At 33.0% G+C, this 18,778-nt stretch overlaps 1 pseudogene; it reads left to right on the top strand.

Annotated features, from left to right (window-relative positions):
- Nucleotides 1-11,624: 11,624 nt before the first annotated feature.
- On the top strand, nucleotides 11,625-16,924 carry LOC149578061 (uncharacterized; annotated as a pseudogene).
- The last annotated feature ends 1,854 nt before the right edge of the window (nucleotides 16,925-18,778 follow it).

Raw genomic sequence — 18,778 nt, 5'->3', positions numbered from 1 at the left:
AAATATAGATCCAGAGTTGTATATAGTGGTTTTAGCATGATTGTGTACCTTACTAAAGAGAAAATTTAGGAAGTTAAAAGACTACTAACAAGATAGAAAAGAATGCCGATAACCATGCAATCTAACAATTATCCATGAACATTTTAATTTTAATTGCTATGAATAGTGATGAAATTGGAGTTTTCTCTTTAAGAAGACTTTGATCGCAGCATCAAATATCTTCTACATACTCCCCTTTGATGTTGAGAGGACTTACTATCTGATCTTTGAGAGCCACAAATTGATCATTTTCAACCACTTTTATGAAGATGTTTGTGATTTGTTCCTTTGTGTTGATGTACTTCAACTCAACTGCTTTATTTTGTACCAAATCTCTGATGAAATGTTGTTGAAGATCAAAATGTTTAGTCTAGTTGTGATGAAGTAGATTCTTGGGCAATTTAATGGTACTTATATTATCACAAAAGATCATAGTAGGCTAAACCTATATCTTTCCAGTTTCTTCAAGAAGCTTTCTAAGCCATAAAGCTTGTGTGCCAGCTAAAGTGACTACAATATATTTTGCTTCTCTAGAAGAGAAAGCAACAATACTTTTCTTCTTTGAGCTCCATGTGATTAAACCAAAACTCAAAGAAACATAGTTACCAGATGTAGATTTTTGGTCATCCAAACTACCTCCCTAATTTGAATCACTAAAGCCAACATGCTCTAACTTATTAGAAGAATCGTGAATGCCAAAATCTACTGTGCTTTTTACATATCTCAAAATTCTGTTGGCTGCCTTCATATGTTCCTCTGAAGGATTTTTTATATACCTTGAAACCAATGAAATTAAATAAGCAATATCAAGCCTTGTCTGAGTTAAAAAAATCAAACACCCCTCAATGCTAATATATAATGCCTCATCAATAATTTCAGCACCATTATCTCTACATAATGCAACTCAATGGGAAATTGGATTGGAAAGAGGTTTACAATCAGCCATATCAAATTTCTTCAACATATCTTTTGCATACTTTTCTTGACAAATAAAAATTTCATCTTTACCTTGGTAAACCTTCATGCCAAGAAAATACTTCATGAGACCTAAATCTTTCATCTCAAACTCATTCATCATAGCAACTTTGAATTCATGTTTTATCTTTGAACTACTACCCATATATAACAAATCATTAACATACAAAGTCACAATGAGAATATCATTACCTTCTTGTTTGTAGTAAAGTGTAGGTTCACTCTTACTTCTTTGGAAGCCATTCTACTAAAAATATCCATCAATTCTTGCATACCATTCATGTGGTGCTTGCTTGAGGCCATAAAAAGCCTTCTTCAACTTGTATACATGATCATCTTTACCTTGAATTTCAAAACCTTGTGGCTGTCCCACATATACCTCTTTTTCTAAGTACCCATTCAAGAAGGTACATTTCACATCCATGTGATAATACTCCATTTCTTTTGAGCTGCAAGAGAGATTAGCATCCTAATATTTTCTTGTCTTGCTATTAGTGCAAAAAAATTTTCATAATCAATATCATACCTTTGAGTGAAACCTTTAGCAACCAATCTTGCCTTGTGTCTTTCAACACTCCTGTCACTATTATACTTGGTCTTACAAACCCGTTTTGTGCCAAACTTCTTCTTGTTATGTGGAACCTATACAAGCTCCCATGCCTCATTCCTATGAATGGAGTCCATCTCTTTATTAATTTCTTGCATCCAAACCTCATTAGCACATGCATCTTCAAAACATGATGGCTCAAAATCAGCTTTAGCAAGTAATGCAAAATTTACTGTCTCACCTATTAGATCTTCTTCATGTGCTTGATTTTGACATCTCTCATAGATATCACTCAATGTTCTTACTTTTCTTGAAGGACTTGAGGATGGACTTGCTCTTGAGATTGGTGAGGGGTTTCTTGGTGAGCTTGGGGATTTTGAAATAGAGCCATTAGCTAGCTGCTCATTATCATTATCAGCAATATCATCATCATCCAAAACTGATTTTGGCTTTTCAACATGGCTTTCTTGGATACCATAAACTCCCCCTTCATCAAAAAATACATCTCTTGAAACAAAAATCTTATTAGTAATAGGATTGAATAGTTTGTATGCCATGCTTTCCTTACTATAACTCACATAAATGCATGATTCACTTTGAACATCTAGTTTTTGCCTATTTTGATCAGGGATATGATAATAAGCTAAACATCCAAAAAAATTAAAATTATTTACATTAGGCCTTTCCTCATACCATGCTTCATATGGAGTCATCTTGTGTAGGGCACTTATAGGACTCCTGTTGAGAATATATATGGCTATAGCAACTAAATTGGCCCAATAAGAATTGATCAAACCCTTGGTTTATAACATGTTCTTGGCCATTTCTACCACAATATGATTCTTCCTTTCAGCCACTTCATTCTATTGGGATGTGTATGAAACTGTGAGTTGTCTTTTGATCCCATTCATCTCACAAAAATTCTAAAAATCTTTTGAGCAAAACTCTCCTCAATGATCTGTTCTTAAACATTTGATTGTGTTCCCTTTCTCATTCTCTACACAAGTTTTAAACCTCTTGAATGTATCAAAGGCTTCATCCTTAATCTTCAAAAATACACCTAACACATGTGTGAGTAATCATCAATAAAAGTAATGAAATATGATGAATTACCCAAGCTTTGTGTTTGCATTGGACCAAAAATATTTGAATGAATAAGCTGAAGTGGGTGTTGGACCCTCCATTTTCCTTTTGGAAATGATTCTCTTGCATGCTTCCCTTTTGCACACACTTCACAAAATTTTTTATGCTCTTCAACCGTAGGCAATCCAAGAACTAATGCATTTGATGTTAGATTCTTCAAACTATTGAAATTCAAATGGCCATACCTGAGATGCCACAACCAAATTTTGTCCTCATAGGCCATATTGATAAGTTGATTGTCATTTTCACCAAATTTCAAAGGAAACATCCTATTCTTTGTCATAGGAACAACTGTAATCACTTTATTTCTCTGATTCTCATCATATATAGTTCATTTCATGTTCTCAAATATCACTCTATAATTTTTTTCACATAACTGCCCAACACTCAATAAATTATGCTTCAATTTGGGAGTATAATAAATATCTTTGAGTCCTTTGTCTGAACATCCATGGCTCCTTTGGCCACAAAATCTACTCTATTGAAATTACCAAGAGTAATATTGGATCAATAACCATGATCATGTTTTTAAAATAATTTCTTGTTACCAGAAATATGGTTGGAGCATCCAGAATCCAAATACCAAACATCATTCACATTACTCTCACCTTTTCATATCTTCCTTTGTCTAAACATCCATGTCTCCTTTGGCCTCAACATCTACTCTATTGGTATTACCAGGAGTTATATTGGATCTATAACCATCATCATGTTTTGAAAATAATTTCTTGTTACCAGACATATGGTTGGAGCATCCAGAATCCAAATACCAAACATCATTCACATTACTCTCACCTTTCCCATAACATAAAAATAAATTACCTAAGGAAGGATTCTCATCTTGTTGAGCATAATTTGCATTATTATTACCTAATTTCAATCTACACTCTCTCCCAAAATGTCCATACTCATTGCAATGATAGCATTGGTTGTTCCTTTTATCAAATCTACCTCTACCTCTTCCTCCTTGAGTGCCTTCTCTTCCACTAGATCCTCTTGAAAATTTCTAATTTTGACCCCTTCCTGAGCCCTTTTTGTTGTTACTACTGCTGCTAGCACCATCATTCTTTGAAATTTGCAATTGGGAAGCAAAAGCCTTCTCATTAACACTAGTTAATGTGTCCCATATTCTATCCTTATGTAATATGAGAGATCCAACCAATTCATCATACACCATGGTAGTTAAATTTTTTCTTTCTTCCATGAAAATTGCTACAGTATTCCATCTTGGAGTTAGAGATCTTAATACCTTCTATATTACATTCTCTTGAGTCATAGGTTCACCCAAAATGGCCATTTTATGAGTCACATCTTTCACTCTTACACATAAATCTCTAACATTCTCTGTCTCCTTCATCTTCAAGTTCTTGTATTCTCTTTTTAAGGTTTGTTGCTTCACAACCTTGATTTGATCATTGCCATGGTAAGCATCTTTTAGAGTCTTCTAGGTCTCTTTCACTATCTGTGCATTAGCAATTTGAAGAAAAAATCTCTTCTCAAGAGCCATTTGAATGTGAAACAATGTCATTGCATTCTTTTTCTCATCTTCTTTCTTCAATCTTCTATAATTAGGTTGGAGAGTATTCCAGTCTGCAGGCTCTTCATATCTAGATTCAACGATCTCCCAAAAATCTTTCCCAATAAAAGATATCTTCATCTTGATTGACCAATATTGAAAATATATCCATCAAACTCTGGGACATGCAAATTGTTTTCCATGCTATTATCTTCCAAACACTTTTAGCTCTGATACCAAATGTCAGATTTAAAGAACAGCAACAATTTTTTTTTTTAAAGTAATACTTTGAACAAGTGAGGCTTTTTTTTACCATGGAGAACAACTGATATTCTATTCCAACAGCAATTATTGTTCAGCCAATACATTTATTCAAGAAGGAAATGGTTAAAACTACTCCCTAACACATAAGTCAAAATATAGACCTGGAGTTATGTAAAGTGGTTTTAGCATGATTGTCTGCCTTACTAAAGAGCAAATTTAGCAATTTAAAACTCATCTAACAAACTAGAAAATAATGCCAATAACCATGCAATCTAAACATTATGCATGAAATTTTTAATTTTAATTGCTATGAACAATGGTGGAACTAGAGTTTTCTCTTTAAGAAGACAGTGATTCTAGCATTAGATATCTTCTTTATGAGCATCTAGGTTTTGCGTTATTTGGACTATAGTAATATAAGTTTTTTAGACAACCCCAATGGTGGTAATGTAGCCTAATTTCTTGGAAACCAATAGGTAATTGATAGCGAAAGGCTTGTGATCTGTGTATTCATTGGTTATCTACTACCAGGAAAGGCCACTCATGGCTCAACTTAGGCATCTAGAGATATTGTGGCACTAGTGGTCAGTTCACATCTATTATCTCATATCTTTTCTTTGTACACAAGGCAACACAAATATTTAACAAGGTGGATTACAGTTATGTTTATGTTCTCTTTAATGAATGGGAATATAATCCCAAAAAAATAAAACTATGGTTCATTGTATCTAGCTCTATTTTTTTAGTGGCAATTGTATTTTCTCATTTTGTTCTTCATCTCTATAATCATCGCTTGAAAAACTATCCACTGTATGCTCAAACAAAGGATTAGTTCAAATAATTTCTTGCAATAAACCACATCAAGATGAGGAATGTTGGGAGAAATTTGATGATGAGGTACTCTTCTATGTCATGCTACTCAGCCTCAATATGTCATTTCCAGATCAATGTTGAGTCATCAACTAGACTGGTGGTGACTATTTCCATTGTGTTGTTCATAGCTAAAACACTAAGGCTAAGTTCTAGTATTCTTGATATAGATGATGGGCTTGATCAGTTGAGACATATAACATTGGTGCTCCAGTGTCTCTTTGTCCTACTTAGCAGGTGGATAATCTTGAGAAGACAACTACAAACAACATAAAAAATGCTTCCTTTGATATATTTTTCCTCCATATAGGGCAGTCAAAAAAGAAAATTGTGATGCACTAAACCAATTCAACTTCCATTATTTATAAAGTGAATTAAAATGTGTATTCTATATGATAACACTAGGATGTAAGTATTTAAAAAAAAAGGAATAATTCAAATTATTTTCCTATAGATGTTACAATTGATAACATGTATGTGATATTAAGAACATGAGATCTAATATATATTAGCAGCAAAACAAATACTTAGGCAATACAAAAAAAATAGAAATAAACACTCAACATAGAATATATTTTATTCGCAAAACTGATTGATTACAAACCTATGCAATGGCCTCTATATATAGAGAGTCTATGATATGAGGGCATTAATAGAAGATTTTTCTAGAGGATAAGGTGATAAAGCTATATAATCTATTCTGGAGGACAACATTCATATCTGTTAACAACATATGGAACACTTTTGCAGTGTGGTGGAGTGTGGTTATAATAGAATGTGATGTGGATTTGACTCACATGGTCTTTTGACTATTTCTAAAACCCTCCCTTAATTTCTACCACTAAAAATATTGTGTGGGAGAAATTAGTACAAGAATAAAGTAAAACATCAACTTCTTTGAGACATAACAAGGTTCAAAATTTGAGAAATTTGAATATAGATAATGATTTGGTAAAGAGATCTGCAACTTGATCTTCAATGCCATAGAAATGTAGCTTGGTTACTTCACTCTCTATGAGATCTCAAAAAAAGTGATGGTGAACTTCAATATGTTTGGATCTTGCATGGTAGATAGGATTCTTTGCAAGCTTGATAGTACTTTGGTTGTCACAAAACATGGTGGTTGGATGAGCTTGTTGATGACATGTCTCTTCAAGTAGTCTTCAAATCCATAGAGCTTCTTGAGATGCCTTTGATACTATAATATATTCAGCTTTTGCTGATGATAGTGTCATTATTGATTTCTTCTTGCTGCTCCAAGAGATTGGTCTAGATCAAAGGTGGAACATATATCCTGAAGTTGATTTCCTATCATCAATATCACCTACATAATCAGAATTTGTATAGCCTACTAAAGTAGGATCTCCTCCATGTTGGTACCCAATGCCAAGCTTGTAAGTGCCTTTGATGTACTTCAAGATTCTCTTAGCAGCCTTCCAATGTTCAACACATGGATTTTCCATATACTTGGAGAAAACACCAACTGCATATGCAATGTCTGGTCTAGTTATGGTACGATACAAAAGACTACCAACAAGTTTCCTATATAGTTTGTCATTCATTTTCTTTTGATATGAATGAGTACTTAATTTTAAACCTACTTCACATTGTGTAGGAGTACTTTTTCACTACATTAATAGCATATTTGGTTTGGGAAAGCAAGTTCCTACTATCTTCTTGCCAAATTTGCATGCCCAAAAAATAGTGCATCAATCCAAGATTAGTTATCTCAAAAAATTTCTTAAGTTGTGTCTTGATGTCATCAATATATTAGCTAGAATCTCCTATAATGATTAAATCATTCACCTATAAAATAATGATAAAAATTTCATCTTCAATGTGTTTGACATAGACATCTAGATCAGCTTTTCTCCTTTTAAATCCATTTGTTACAAAGAATTCATTTATTTTGGAGTACCATCCTCTTGGAGCTTGTTTAAGGCCATATAGAGATTTCTTCAATCTACATACTAGATGTTCTTCACCGTGTTTAACAAATCCTGGTGGCTATTTCATATAAATTTCTTCTTCTAAGTCACCATACCAAAATGAACTTTTTACATCCATGTGAAACATTTTCCATCCACACTTTGTAGCTAAAGCTATAATAGTTCGAATGGAAGTCATTTTAGCAATAGTGGCAAATGTTTTAGTATAGTCAATACCTTCTTCTTGTGAGAGGCCACGAGCCACTAACCTTGCCTTGTATCTTTCAATTTCTCCATCTAATGTGAACTTTGTTTTGTAGGTCCATTTGCAGCTGACCACATTCTTTCCTTCTAGAAGTGTTGTTAATTCCCAAGTTCCATTCTTCATCAAGGAGTTGTACTCTTCTTTCATAGCCTCCTCCCATTCTTCTTTTCCTTTTGCTTCCTCAAATGTGGTTGGAGTTTCAACCTGCATCACCTTAGCCATAAGAGGATAGTTAGCAATAATCTTGGGGCCTTCCTAATAGACCTCTTGAATGCTTCGTGTTTTTCTTTTATTCCTTGTTTCTTCATCATCACAGTTGCTTGAATCTTCATCTTACACTTCTTTTCCTTTTGTAGGAGATATCATATTTTTCTTTGAAACATTAGGATCAATATGCTCAGCTTTTCCAAGTAAAAAAGGAACCTAAGAAAATGTAGAAGAATTACTATTTTCAAAGGCTTCATCAAACCAAACATTTATTTTGATGTGAATTTCCTTTGTATTAGGACTATACAGCCTATATCCTTTTGACTCTTCACTATATCCCACCATTATGTATTTCTCACTTTTCCTTTCTAATTTACTTCTCTTTTCATCAGGAATGTGAGCATAAGTAGTGCAAGCAAAAATATGAAAATGAGACACAATAGGCTTTCTTCCACTCCAAGCTTCTTCATAGGTTATGTTCATCATAGCCTTTGTAGGAGTTCTATTTAAAATATAAACTGCTGTGTGAATTGTTTCAGCCCAAAGATGTACCTCTATACTTCTAGAGTGGAGCATACACCTAGCCATTTCCATTATAATCCTACTTTTCCTTTCTACTACCCCACTTTGTTGTGATGAGTAGGAAATAGTGGATTCCTTCTTTATGCCATTTTGTTTACAAAATCCCAAAAATTCTTTATTCATATATTCAAAACCCCTATCCATTCTTACAATTCTTAGAAATTTTCCACTTTGCTTTTTAGTTAGAACCTTAAACTCCTTAAATTTATGAAACACTTCCTCCTTCTTTCGTGGAAAGTATACCCAAATTTTTCTTGAATAGTCATCTATGAATGTGAGAACATACCTTGCACCTCCAAGTGATGGTGTTTTAAAAGGACCCATCACATTAATGTGGACTAAGTGTAAAGGTATTTTGGCTCTCCATGATTTTCCTTGTGGGAAATTTTCTATGTCTTGCTTGCCCATTGCACATCCTCCACATACTACTTTTTTTGGAGAGATTCTTGGTAAACCATGCACCATCTTCAACTTCTCCATAAGTTTGAGACTTTGATAGGTTACATGTCCCATATGCTCAGGCCACAACCTACTCACATCATCATACTTTGCAATAGAACATACCTCTTTATTTCCTATAAATTTTTGAAATTTATAAAGCCCATTTTCCACTCTACCAATTGTAGTCACTTCATAATTTCTATTCACATCCTTGACTAAGCATTTGTCATTGTAAAACTCTACTTCGTATCCTTGATTTGCAATTTGAAAGATAGATAGAAGATTTGTTGATAGTTGAGGAACAAGCTTCACATTTTTAAACATTCCATTATTTTCTTGAACATTTCCACTTCGTTGAACTTTTAGAGAACTATTATCTCCTAGATATATATATTTTCCATTGCTTTCATGTAATAACTCAAACTGATCCTTATGATGTGACATATGTTGTGTGCAACCAGAATCAATTATCCATTCATTCTTAAATGAACTATTTGCTTTGAGTGCTACACAAAAGGCATTCCTCTTAGAATCAAATGATTTTGTATACTTATTCTTTTCTGAATCATTAATCCTTTTGTAACATTCATTAGATTTGTGTCCTTGCTTACCAGAACAATGACATTTCCACTTACTTCTATTTGAATTCCTATATGAATTATTATTATCTCCATACTTCTAATTCCTTCCATTAGATCTATTATCTTGTGTGCTTTGATGATATTTTTTTCCTTTCATTACAAATGCTTGAGATTCACAATCAACAATAGAGGATTCTCTTTCTCTTATTTGACATTTTTCTTCTTGAATTAACTTTGCACACAACTCTTTAGATTTAATGCCTTTTAATTTATCAGCAGTATCAAGTCCCGTTATAAAAGATTGATAAGAGCCTAGAAGACTTTGTAAAATTATTTGCACAAAATCCTTATCATCTATGCTCTTTCCAATAGAAGCCAATTCATTTTTATTTTCCTTGAATTTACTTAAATGAGTCACTACTTCTTGTGACCCTTTTAATTTTAGATTATACAACTCTATGGTGAGAGATATAATCCATACATCACCTGAATATTTATACAAATTTTTCAGGATCTTCCATACTTCTGCTTCATTTCTTTCATTTTGAACTTCTGGAAAAAAACTTCTTCTGAAAGTGTTACCTTTATCAAAGCTGCTGCCTTCTTGTCTCTCCTATCCAAATCATCACATTCTTTTGCAAGATTTTCTGGTCTATGCTCACTACCATTAGCAACATCATAACAAAATCCAATCATAGTAATTCTTTCCATTCAATCTAATTGAAGGTAGAGGAACACCAAGAGAATCCATTAATCAACTTCTCTCCTTTTCGGATGAAAAAAAAAACTTTCAGAACTTTTTTTTTAAAAAAATGATCAGTAAAAGAATTTCTCACCAAAGTTGTATAGTAATTGTTTTACCAAAAAAAAATGCTGCTCAATGAGATTTATGCCTGCTGCAAATGATTGGAATTCTACACAAAGACAAGCTAGGACTGCCCAAGAATCATAAACAGCTCTGATACTATATTAAGAATAGGAGATCTGATATATATTAGCAACAAAACAAATACTTAGGCAATGCAAAAAAAATAGAAATAAACACTGAACACATAATATATTTTATTCATAGAACTAATTGATTACAAATCTATGCAATGGCCTCTATATATAGAGAGTCTATGATATGAGGGCATTAATAGAAGATGTTTCTAGAGAATAAGGTGATAAGGCTGTATGACTTATTTTAGAGCACAATGTTCATATCTGTTAGCAATGTATGCAACACTTTTGTAGTACGGTGGAGTGCGGTTATAACAAAATGTGATATGGATTTGACTCGTGTGGTCTTTTGACTGTTTCTAACATGTGAAACAAAACAAAAGAACTGATCAAACATTTGACAAACATATGCAAGCTCCACCTTCATCTAACCTTAAATCAACATAACCAAATTTTATAGCGGACTTAATGCCAAACTCACCATGCATTTTAGATTCATATTTATTGAGGTCTGCCTGTGCATTCATCCCTGCGTTGATTACTATAGCTGCCACATCCCTGTGCTGATTACTATAGCTGCCACAACTACTGTGAGGCATCTTTTTATCCATTTTGCAAAACCTAGTAAAGTGTCCAGCTAGCCTTAAAAAAAAAAAAGGTGGGATAAGACATTGTAGAAAAATGTAGTCTAGAAATTCCACTAGGGAAATAGAGTTTCAATTAATCAATATTCTATAGCAAAACATGACTATTCAATAGAGTTTCATGGAAACAGATAAGGTATAAGATATAGATATAGGGAATCTAAGATACCCTAATAAAGATAAATACAATGATTATGGATCTACAGATCGATAAATCTCAAACCCTCAATTTCAAACCTATTCACAAGGATTTGTAAATATCTCATAGTCTAACTAGTAAAAAATTATGGACTCTGGTTATTTCGACGCTTACCAATCCACCTTTAAAATGGATTTGGTTCTAGATTGAAATGGCCTGTCTCATGAAAGTTAAAAGATTCCCTAGCAAACCTATATGTGAATTTCCTAATTTTTTTGGCAGTGTTTTATAGTTCTCTTGTTGTTTGAGAAGTTTAATGGCTTTCAATGGTGACATAAGTTGAAGGCCAACATAATGAACTTCTACATCACATATTCAAAGTAGATCCACAAAGGTTTTGATTATGATTTCTCTATACACATGTTCATGTGTTGTTTTTAATAGCTCTAAATCTCTATGTCCTAGTTCAATTTTAGATATAAAGCCAAATGTAGAGTTTAAACATTGATTGCTTTAGCTGTTGATACGATATAACAAAAATATGGAGTCTTCCAAATTCATTTTTAAAACTAAGAACACTAAAATAGTTGAAACAATTATATCAAGAAAGGCTTGCAAACACTTGGATAAGGGCATTGATTTGGAAAAGCTAAACAGACAGCTAGGAAAAGGAAAATGATCAGTCCTACAATGTTAGAGGTGCATTAGGTCTAAAGAAGGAGAAGAAAGGGAAAGTTAAACATAAACAAAACCAAGGAAAATCTAAGTATTTGAGGCATTTTCCTTTAGGATACATTTGGGCTTGCTTAACCTTTGGTCAGTTCAGATGTGGGGGTGAAGAAAAGGGCCTTAGTCCAAATGGGCATGCATGGCAGTACTAGCTCAACTCAAACCACCCTTGTGTTGTACAATGCAATAAAAATGACAACCTTGAGTTTTGGTGTTTCCTTTGCAAAACAACTATGCAAGATAATTTTGTTATGGATGACGAAGAGATCTTTAAGAGCTTGCAGTTGGAAGCCCTTTAGTTGGTTCGAGAGAAACTACTCAATTGAACGATGATACCATGGTGGTGTCATCTTCTCAAGGGAGAATGTGATGAGTGATACATGATGGGTGGGCAGCATGAAAAATAACAAAAATATAGAACAATACGAAATACCAAACACAGAACACAATGTGCTGTCGCACAATAAATTATATTATATTTCATTTATCGTTTACCCATTGCCGATTGCATTACATGATGCCTCTATTTATAGAGGTCTTAATTTATTTCTAAAAACATCTACATTAGCTGACAAGGGACAAATATCTACATGTTTCTAAAAAATGCTATGACTGACCCAACTTCTAGAAAATACTTTAGTCGGCACACCCTAAAACTAAACCTAATAATCTAGAAGCATCAAACAATTAGTAGAAATTAATATTTCCAACACTCCCCCCTAATTTCTACTATCAAATTACATTGCATACAAATCCAAATCCCAAAAAGCTATTTTTCAAAAAATCTTCATATCAATTAATGTTGTTGTGAATAGTGTCTTCCAAGGCTGCGGCCTTTAATTTCTACAAATGATTCACTACCAACAATTTCTTCTTTTCATAGGATCCACTGATAATGCTGCCTCATTTGTCACAAATGCCAATAACTTTTTGCCTCTTTGATTCCTTGCTTGGATCTGTTTCCCACTGGTACTAAAGTCTTCCTTACACTTGAACATTTATACTTGAATAACCCTCTAATCATTCCTGCAATTTTCTGCCAATTTGATTCATAGTTCCATCCATAATCCATTTTGATACAACCAGCCATAAAACCTTTATTGCACTCTTTATTCCAACATCTGTTATCACAATGATTTTTCAAGCCTCAAATATTACATGGATTTAAATCCCAACATCTATCCTTTGTATGCCCTTTCCTGTTATAATGTGAACATTGTACAATCTTTATGCTTTCAATTGATTCTCTTAAACTTTTATTCATCTATTCACTACTTGCATCATATCCAAGACCTGCATATTTTGACTTGATTGTAGTCTCAATCAGATTCCTTAATCCCTGTTCATCCTTTCCTAAACCTTTACCTTTGAAACCCATTCTTTTCATAATTTTCAAGCCAATACTATTATTATCATAAAAAACATAATCTTCAAACTTCTTGTCATTTACTTTCTTACACTTTTCATCACAAACACTTTTAGTTTCAAAAAAATCACATTCACTCAAGTCATTTGTGTCGTATGATACATCACATACAAATGGTTTTACACTCAAACATTCTTTCTCTTGTTTCAAAGTAGATAGATCCTTCTTTAGCATACTATTTTTCTCTTCCAATTTCTTCACATTTTCTTCTAAATCTTTGTTCATTTTTTCAACATCATCAATCAAATTTAACTTTTCTTCTAATTCTTTATTTTTCTCTCTTAGCTTACATGTTTCTTTTACCTGCCAATTATGTACTTCTTCCACAAATTTTAACCTATCCCCTAGCTCTTCAATTGCCTCTATATTGACACTAATTTCAATTAACAATTTAGACTTTTCTTCTGCCATTTCATTTCTTACTTTTTCCAATTCTTTTTGCAAAATATCTTTTTCACACAATAATTTGGCATTTTCTTTCTTCACCATCACTAGTTCTTCTTCTATCTTATTTGTTTTATCCTTTTGAATTCTACCAGCTTTTCCCATTTAAATCAACAATTTAACACACTTTATTCTTTCTTTTAGAAAATTCTAAACACCTTTTCACTTCTAGAATTAAATCTACAAACATCTTGAACAAATATTTAGATAGCTAAAATCTTCACAATATTCTTCTGTTGTTATAATTTCTCAAATATAATTATAAAAATTCAAACCATACCTTTTTTGCTGACTTGCCCTCTTTCCTGCTCAACACTTCCTGTGTGGTCTTCTTCAAAATGATTATCCTTCTCATAACACAACCAATCCTCCACCATTTAGCAGCACCAACACACCACTTGCTCTTTTATCACAATCTGAAATTTGTCCAACCTTCTATCCAACTTAGCTCTGATACCAATCTAATGGGTGGGCAGCATGAAAAATAACAAAAATACAGAACAATACAAAATACCAAACACAGAACACAATGTGCTTTCGCACAATAAACAATATTATATTTCATTCATCATTTGCCCATTTTCGATTGCATTACATGATGCCTCTATTTATAGAGGCCTTAATTTATTTCTGGAAACATCTACATTAGCTGACAAGGGACAAATATCTACATGTTTCTAGAAAATGCTATGGGTGACCCAACTTCTAGAAAATACTTTAGCTGGCACACCCTAAACCTAAACCTAATAATCTAGAAGTATCGAACAATTAGTAGAAATTAATATTTCCAACAGTATAGAAAAATAATCAGGTGGTGAGAATTCATGCAGTAGCACTAGTAGGCACATTGATAGGGGTTTGATGTATCTTGATAATACTTTTTTCTTTAATTTAGTTATGCATAATTTGCTTGCATTCATGAAATTAGGTGAATTTCAAGAAGGACCCATAACTTCAACTCTAGGAAAGCTTTATTTTGAAACAACTTCAAAGGGGTCAAGGAAAGGAGATCTCGCTAAGTCTAAAATGGTATGAAAGTGAATGGGACCATCAACCCCAATGCTCTTTTCATTCCATCTCTGATAAGGAATCACAATTCAGGAGACTCCAGCACCAAGATAGTCATGGGTATAGAATATATTTACTTGATTGCTTGCGTACAGAAGAATTGTGAATAATATTTAGTGCAATGGATCTATATCTTTGGATTTGAGATCATCTATGGATAACAAATACAAAAACATAAACCATTTTCCTAGCACACAAGATATAGTAACATTAGTGGATTATGTATTTGATGGTCAATTTTGTAGCATAGTTTGTGTTGATTTTACTGTTATTCTTCAATGGTTTATGAACTAATTTTTGACTTGCAACTTCAAATTCCAACTAAACAATCAGCTGAAAAGGCCTCCTTTCCTCATTACAGAGGCTCATCATCTTCCAACAAAAAATGGGAGAATAATACAAAAACCATTAAGAATGGAAATTCCATGGGGAAATGGAGATTAGGCATTTATGATGCTCAAGCAAATGTACCTTCTCAGGAAATCTCAGCATCTTGTAGCGAAGATAGAAATTCATTTACAGGAGAAAGAGTTTAGAATATGTCAGCTTCACAAGAAAATATTTAATGGATTCAACCTTCTCTACAAGAAGATGTAATATGTAATAGATCTACTAGGCAAGAAGATACTGGATGGAATCAATTTTCTCCACAAGAAGATTGGAATGCATCTACTCCACTAAAGAGATACTGTGTGAATGGATTATCTCAAATTTGGATATGAGTTTGATGATATTTTAAATCAAGATATCTACATAAGACATTAGAAAATATGCAGAAACTTGAGAACTATCATATAGGAATTAATAATCTTGAATGTGGTTTTATTGCATCTAATGGCTCTAAAACAAAGCCTCCTCTTCTTGTTATCGAGGAATAAGATGTTGTATTATTTCCTTACAAAGAAGTAGATTTGATATCTGGGCAAAAGCTTTAGGCAAAATAAGATTCTTTGGAGTTAATCTGGGAGCTTGAGGTAGCTTTAAGAAATTAGTTCAATGTTGATGTCTCATCTACAAATCTGGAGTCTTTTGATAGTTTTGGACAACATTTTTAGTAGGAAAATATGGTGCATATTCAAAAAAATTTGAAAGAAGAGTCTGATGACATTTTGCAAAATGAAATTGGAAATGATATTTTGTGTAAAAAAAGCTCTATTGTAGCTAGCGAAACAAACAAAGAAGATATGGAGACCACTCTTACACCATTTTCTCTTGATGATTGCTTGATAGATTTCCCAAGTTAAGAGCTATTAACTGGAGAAAATGCATGAAAGTGTGAGAAGTGTTATACTACTATCGTAGAGAGTTATGAAATACTTGAAAAAGGAGAAGCAAAGGTGATTGAGAAATGAAAACTTTAAAAAAAGGTCAAGTGTAGGATCAACGAATATATTCCAAATCATCTTTATGTGGAGGAGTAGAAATTAGGATCAAAAGAAAAAGTAAGAGATGTAGAGCCAAAAGTTTCATCTATCACAAATAGCTCAGGACTCTCTGCCCTAAAAGTAGAGAACTCTAAGTTTTTTAGTGATACAATAAGATGTAGTGACATTGATTAAAGTGTATGAGGCAACTAGCAGGGCATGAATGAACCAAAACTTGACCATGTTGGGCTTTTGTCTAGTTTATGTTTTGTGCATAAAGAACAACAATCTGATTAGGAAGTTCACCAAGTGCAAATAACATTTCAACTAAAATAAAATATCCCTATAAATGTCTCTCTCAATTTTCCTTTAAATTATTCTTCAATTAAAGAGATCTATGTAGTCAAGTAGAGCATTCCTCTAATGAGAATTTATCGAGAAATTATGGGATGGAGATTAGGGAAGGAATTGATGGGATCACTTAAGCTAAGAGATCTACTTCCACAAACTTTGTTCCAAAAGTAAAAGGGATTACTGCCAATGTAAAAGGACATAATGTACATACCCCAAAACATAGGTCAGTTGGGAAGGGACATGTACTATATAAAAGAAAACCAAAGAAAATAGAACTCAGTCCTAATGTTGTGAAGCAAGAAGCAATCAAAAGATATCTCATCAGAAAACCATCATTTGTTCTTGTCATACAACTAAAGAGGTTAACAAAAATCTATGAGGCCATTGAAGTAAATTGAGCATGGCCATGTTAGCTTTCAAGAAACATTAGATATCACACCATATTTGGACCCCTAGATAAGAATACGTGATATCTATGAAACTCTATAGTGTGTCAACACCCTATATTGTTAGAAAATAGAAGGTCTGATATCTGGTGAACTCTACTATATTAGTAGCAAGACAAAGACTAGACAATGAAAAAGATATAAAAAATAAACACTTATAATGACACTGAATAGAGAAGCATATTTTATTCACTGATCTAACTGTTTACAAATGTATGCAATGGCCTCTATATATAGAGGGCTTATAATATGAGTTCATTAATAAAAGATGTTTCTAGAGGAAGGCATGGATGGAGGAATAAAGGGTATGACTACATTCTTTATAGACAACTATCCAAGTGTTATGCCATTGGAGATGATTTAGGGAATTTGTGCAGTTTAGTTGTAACGAGGTGGAGATGTGGAGGTTTGACTTCTTCTAACACCCTTCCTTAATTTTTACCACTAAAGAATTTTTCAGTGGGAGATATTAGAATAAGAAATTTAAACATGATAGGTCCCGACATTAAGCCTTTTGAGGTACCCATTTACAACATAGAAATTTTTAGTTTCCCTATCATTGTTACTATGGAAAATTCATTCCTCTTGTTAAGTGGTTTTAGCTTACCGCAAACTCTTCAAAAAATGCTTTAGGATCTTTCACCCAAATAAGTGGTTTTGGTTTACCACAAACCCTTCAAGACTTTTAGATTTTTCACCTAAACAAATGGTTTTGGATTACCACAAACCCTTCAAGAGGTTTAGGGTTTTCACCTAAATAAGTGGTTTTGGATTCCCAGAGACCGTTCAATAGATTTACTTAAACAAGTGGTTTTGGATTACCACAAACCCTTCAAACTTCGAAAAAATATTGATACAATGACTACCATAACCTATGAATCATAGACACTATGATATAATCATATATCAGAGCAAGAAACCATATCACAGCCCATGAATCAAAAGATACTATGGTAACATTTAGAAAATAGAAGATTTAATAGCTATTGAGCTCTAATATATTAGCAGGAAGAAAAATACTAAACAATCAAAAAGATATCAGAAATAAATACTTTTAAGACACTGAATAGAGAAGCATATTTTATTCATTCCTCTGATTGTTTACAAATGTATGCAATGGCATCTATATATAGAGGGCCTATAATATGAGTGAATTAATAAAAGATTTTTCTATGGATGGAGGAATAAAGAGTTGACTGCATTCTTTATCAATGACTGGCAAAGTGTTATGCTATTGGAGATGATTTAGGGAATATGTGTAGTTTACTTGTAATGAGGTGGAGATGTGGAGGTTTGAATACTTCTAACATATATTGAAATGGGCTAATGCATTTTTCCTTTGGGTGTAATTTCAAATTCATTGGCTGCAACAAAATTTGTAAAGGTTGAATATCTAGGCAATGGCATATTATCCTGCCAAGTTTTAATAAACTTTGAAAAGACGATGGCAAGAGTCTTAGCCATAGTGAATACAAGTAGAATAACTCAAATGAATTAGAAAATAACCATCACACTTCTGGAGATTATCAGAGTATTTCCAATAGTAGATATTTATGAATGAGTGGACATTAAGAGAAGTCTTAAAGCATAGGGAAAAAAATGGTAATGGATCAAATCAATGGTAGGGAGAAGACTGAACAGAGAGTAGGAAATCCTTGGTATTACTATAAACATCACTGTAGGGGAATATGTTTCATAAAATTGATTTTCAAATTATATTGAACAATAATGAAGTAGTCAGAGAAAATATATCATCACAAAATGCATTTTGGTAGGAGGTAATTCCATACTTGCTATAGATAATGCTTGTCAAAGCTTTTAGTCAACCTTCCTATATAAGCTGCAACCAAGAGGAGAAAAATAT

Source organism: Cupressus sempervirens, chromosome 1 (assembly GCF_028749045.1).
Source record: "Cupressus sempervirens isolate cs-2001-9-10 chromosome 1, ASM2874904v1, whole genome shotgun sequence".
NCBI lineage: Eukaryota > Viridiplantae > Streptophyta > Pinopsida > Cupressales > Cupressaceae > Cupressus > Cupressus sempervirens.
Note: the sequence above shows the minus strand (reverse complement) of the source record. Positions and strands in the feature narration are given on the sequence as shown.